We start from the raw sequence: 5412 nt of genomic DNA, 5'->3' as shown, positions 1-5412 counted from the left end.
CTTCACAGGCTGCTCAGTTTCCAAGAGGCTCAGGCTTGGCCGGGATTTGGCTGCTGACCTGTGGGTGTTTTCAGGCCCAGGAGAGTGGCCTGGCCCAGTCCAGAGACCTGTGCCTTGAGCCCCTCCCTGCCACCTTCTGTGGGTCCCCATGGGTGGAGGCAGGGAGAGCCCAGCTCCACAAGGAGACGCACCAGCGCAAAGAGTGCGTGTCACCAGGCTGCATGCCCAGGGCTGCTGCACTTTGTGTAAATTACTCATCAACAAAGATACACACGCAGTCCAAAGTTTCTTCTACTCCTAATTTTTCCAGGAAGTCATTCTTTGGGAATTGAGTTGCACCTACAACCAGTAGACACATCACTTTTACCTGCCTAGGGAGCTCTCTGCTCTTGTAGACTGTCCTCACCAAATGGAGCGCTGGGGGGCAGTGCCTGGGGCCATGGGTGACACAGTGACAGTGGCCCTGCCTGGTAGGGTGGCCTAGTTCAGGGGTGCAGAGACCTGAACTCTTACCTGGTTCCACACCTGAACACGCCCAGCTGACTGGTCTTCCTGATCCAGGTCACCTGGAGGGCCAGCCTTCTTGCCCTGGAGAAAGCCCTCAGCTCATCGGCACCTTCACTTACACACCCAGCATGCAAGAGAAAGGAGGGGGCTCAGCCAGCAGAAGGCGGGAGCCCCCCATCCCAGGCAGGGGGTGGGGATGACCAGAATCTAGCCTGGGTCCCATACATCTGCAAACCACCAAACCGGGAATCTGAGAGCCACAGGGCCCACTTGCAAGAGCAGGGTTTTTTCCATTGGAATTCCAGACAGATGACGCTCTGAGCAGGAAGCCCGAGAGGCTGCCAATGGCCAGCAGCCAGGAGCTCCAGACTCCTGCCTTTTCCAGGCCGGCCAAGGGCCCAACCCCACACAGGGGGTGGGGGCCAGTTCTCCTGGGACCCCGTGAGGGCCCAGAGGAGAGCCCCATCCCCTGAGCTGCCCAGAGCGGGCCCCCAGGCTGGATGGCTCTGTCCTGCCACCTTTCCCCTCCTGGAGCTGTGGAGACCAAGGCCTGGCAGGCCTGAGTGGTGAGCAGGGTCAGAGCCAGGAGGCAGCTGGGGCGGTAGGCAGCCTGGGGACTCCGGTCCAGTGTTCCAGCCCCTCTCTGCCCTTCCTCCATGTGCAGATTCCCTGGCCCTCAGGTGGCCCCCTTGGCGAGCTCACCACTGGGTCATCTTTTATACAAAATTCTCTTATTCCTGTTTCACAGCTGAGGAACCAGGCCACATGGGACCCGGGACCCGCAGGAGCTGGGAGCATCCACCCACCTTTGCCCTTTGTGGCTCGAGGTACCCACAGCGTGATTGAAAGCCCAGAGCCTGGTCTCACCCCAAAACTATGTGTCAGTGTGAAATACCGAGGCTGCCCGGGTTCAGGGCTGGCTGCCCTGCACCAAGATTACTCCCCAGGGCCGGGGTGAGTCAGGGCTGGGACTGGGGTCTGATGGGGCGGGGGGGACCTCCATTTCTTCCCTCAGCCTCCCAGCGCCCCCCACCCCTCTCCTCATCCTGCCCCCTCCCCCCCAGCCCATGGTGGCTGGGCAGAGCTGTGATGGACCCTGTGTGCCCCACAATGCGCCAGGCTGGGCAGCAGGCAGCTGGAAGCCAGGAGTCTTCTCCACCAGAGATGTGGCCGGGAGGTGGTCCTGGTGCACGAGTGATTATATGGATGGGGGGAGGTGTGAAGGAGCAACGTGACCCCACATGCCCACCTGTGATGGATGCAGGAAGGCTGCCTGAGCTGACAGCGAGGTTGGGGTGCTAGCTGGGGCCTCGTGGGCAGGTCCTGACCTGGCTGAGGGGTCTGGATTCCCCCTCTGAAGGGTGTGTGCCTGATGCCATGCCCCAGGAGACAAGACCCACACACCCTGGATGTGAGGCCTCAGCGAGGGCTCCAAGGGGCCAGTGGGGCGTGGAGGGCAGGGGTCCCCAGGGAACAGCAACTCCACCCCCGCCCTGCATTGGCCTCATAGAGACACAGGCACAGGAGAGCACCCACTGTGTGGCCCCCACCTCACTGACACATCCACCTCAACCCACAAGTCCTGCTAAGCCCCTTGCAGCCCCTACAGGTAAGGGCAGGGGGAGGGGGAGATTTGGCTACATGGGGTGGGCAGGGAGAGCTTGTGGGGGGCTGGGGACTCTGGGAGGGGGCAGCAGGTATAAGCACGTGGCCCACTTTTTCCTGGGGAGGACGTCTTGGTCCAGGTCCCACCCTGGGCGTGCAGAGACCCTGGACGGTGCCCACCCACCTCCCCCTTTCTCTCCCCTCCCTCTTCCTCTCACCGGAATTTTCCAGGAATGGGGCCTTTCCTAAGAGACCCTCCCCAGCTGTCTGTTCTTTAACAAGGGGCATGGGAGGAGACAGGTGAATGCCCCCAGGCCTGGGAAACCCAGGGACGACTGGTGGGGGCAGGGGGCTCAAGCTGGGCACCTGGCCAGGTGTGTGGCTGTAGCAAGATTCCAAGCCTCCACCTTGTGTGTTCACTGGGATGGGGGGTGGTAGCCATGACCCACATGCTGCAGGGTGGGAGAGGTGCCCTGCACTGGGGCAGGCAAGGCCCAGCCCTCCCAGAGCCCCCACTGGCCTTCTCGGGAATGGGGGCTCACCTGCACCCCCAGCTCCATTGGGATCTGCTTGGCCTCAAAGGTGCTGAGATGGAAGGAACATAGAGGTGATGCCAAGAATCCTGGCTCTCTGGGCACCGATGCTGAAAAGAGATATGGAGACAGAGTTTTGGACGGGAAAGATAGCTTTTCTTATTCTTTGCCTGGCAAAGGGGGAACACAGCAGGCTAGCGCCTTGAGAACTGTGCCCCCCTTTTCCTGGGAATGGAGAGAGTTTTATATTCCAAGGCTCATAGTCTATGGGTAGGTGATAAGTCTCCAAGCAATAAAGGTCTTGTATTTATTTATTTTTTTTTCTTCTGCAAAATTTCAGCCAAAAGCCGGCGTCAGGCAGCTCAGCAACCCAGCCTGGTGTCCCTGAAGTTGTCGCTGTGACCTTCCTTTTGAGATGCAGAATCCTACAAGGAAATGTAGGGGGAGAAGGCTGCCAGGTGCAGAGTATATGGAATCAGAAAGTAATTAGCTTTGTAAGGACAAGCCTAGCTACAAGTGTTAGTAGTAACAGCTAAAGAATGACTGAGATTGCTTACTTAACTCTTTCAGTCCTGTTTGGCTGGTATGTGCCTAAGGCTGTTTACTCATTTCTATTTTTTTATTTTTATTTTTTGCTGCAACAAAGGTGGGGCCTCAGATCTGCAGGGGACAGAGCACAGCCATCAGTGCTGGTCCAGAGCCTCCCCTGCCACTCTGCAGGGCATGGTGTGCTGGCCAGCAGGGGAGCTTCAGGCCCCCGAGGGTGAACAGGGGTACAGAGGGACCACTAGAGGCTGAGTTAGTAGCCAGGAGCCTGCAGGGCCCATTCCTGGGGCGGAATGGGGGCCTTAAGCTCAAGATCAAGATAAGAAACTGGTATTAATGTGTCAGTGCATCCAAGGAGACCCCGAGATGGGTTGGATGTGGACTTAGGATGTCTCCTTCTTCCCTGGGGCCACCGGGAGCCTCAGGCCTGAAGTTCGATTGACATCTGGTCACTGGTGTTCTCCCCTGCTTGGCCTCAATCTGCTGTGTCATTTCATCTGTCTTACTGCTTCGTACTTTGTCAGCACTTCTCAGATTGTACACACGCTGGGGGATAAACTCTTGCTGCTCCCACCTGCCCCCACCTGCCTCCCCCCGACACACCCCGGCCCCTGCCTTCCAGGCTGAGCACTGCCAGGGCCCTGAGTTTGGTGTGACTCGCTTGGTTTCTGGAATATGCTGCATCATTCAGGACTCACATTGCTGGGGTCTTGGGTCCTCGGCCCCCAGTCTCAGAGATAAGCAGAAGTGTCCCCAAACTCTTCCTCCCTGTGAAAACCTCTAGAAGGTGTGGGAGGCTCTGAGACGCTGTGACTTCAGAAGGCAAATGAGCCAGTACCCGGCGGCCGGGGCAGAGATGCCGCCGATTAGGGGGCTGGTGCCTGGGACCACTTCCCTGGACTGCATGAGAAACACCTGCGCCCGAAGCCCCACAGCACAAGCCCAAGAGATGCCCGGGAGTCGGTGCTGCCTGGGGGCTGAGGGCTGGTGGGGACTGGGGCAGCTCAGTCCCCAGTTCTCTTGTGAAGACCGTGTTGGAGGAGAGAACACGGAAGCGAAGTGGCTCCAGGATTAGAAAATTCAGGACTGAGAACCAGCATGGATCCCGAGACCATTCGAGGTGGTTCCAGTTGTAACTCGAAGGGGAACAAACAGGCTGGTGTTTTGCTCTGGGGCCAGCCCTGAGACAGGCTGGGCAGCTGCGGAGATTTCTATAAACAGCAACCCCCATGCCGTCCCGCCAGCGGCATCTCTGTGGCCCCTGCGACAACCACCCAAAGCCACAGCGCCCTGCTCTGTGGCCCCTGCCCACTGGCCCCGCCCTAATCATGGGGATGCCACAGCCACATCCTTCCCGCCTGCTCACGCTCACGCCCGGTCCCGCTGTCTGTCGCTGCCGAGCACCTTCCGAGCCTCCCGGAACCCCAAGGCAAGGCGAGAGGTCAGCCACACCTGCCCACCCGCTGAGAAAGCAGAGGCCCTGCACAGCGGAGGTGCCAGGCAATGACTGGCAAAGCCAGCCTCAAGGTGGACACAAGGGACCCCACCCTCCCTGCACTGGCCGAGCCCAACTCCCACACAAATGGTGGGGCCACACCTGCCCTGCATGCCCTCCCTGGACGCCCTCCCTGGCACGTTGTGGCCATTTCTGCTTCTGTGATCTTCTGCCATTTTCTCCTGCGCGGGGCAGGTGAGGTAACTCGCAGCTGGCTCGGACCCCGTCCCACTGGGTCAGCTCCTGACCTGATGTTTCAGCTTCCGCTCTCACGGAGGCTCAGCCGTGCTCAGGCCTGGCCCTGGCGGCCAGCTCGCCAGGAGAGACGGAGCGGCAACCCCTTCTTTCCAGCAATGAGACCAATGCTCACGTTCTTTGATTCAGACTAAACACTTTTATTAGGAAATAAATCACTCAGCAGAGGACGTGCCAGGAACGTCCTCTTCTCCCTGGAACACACCACATCTGCTCTCAGTCAGGACCGTCCCGTAGGATGGAGATGCCCACGCGGCCCCAGGTGAGCGCTTCTGGAGGTCACTGGCATGGGCTACGCATCTTCTCTTATTTTATTTTATTTTATTTATTTATTTATTTTTTTTTTCTTGCGTTATGCAGGCCTCTCACTGTTGTGGCCTCTCCCATTTGCGGAGCACAGGCTCCGGACGCGCAGGCTCAGTGGCCATGGCTCACGGGCCCAGCCGCTCCGCGGCATGTGGGATCTTCCCG

The sequence above is a fragment of the Lipotes vexillifer genome, unplaced genomic scaffold (assembly GCF_000442215.2).
Source record: "Lipotes vexillifer unplaced genomic scaffold, Lipotes_vexillifer_v1.1 scaffold1691, whole genome shotgun sequence".
NCBI classification, from domain to species: Eukaryota; Metazoa; Chordata; class Mammalia; order Artiodactyla; family Lipotidae; genus Lipotes; species Lipotes vexillifer.
This window is presented reverse-complemented; position numbering follows the sequence as displayed.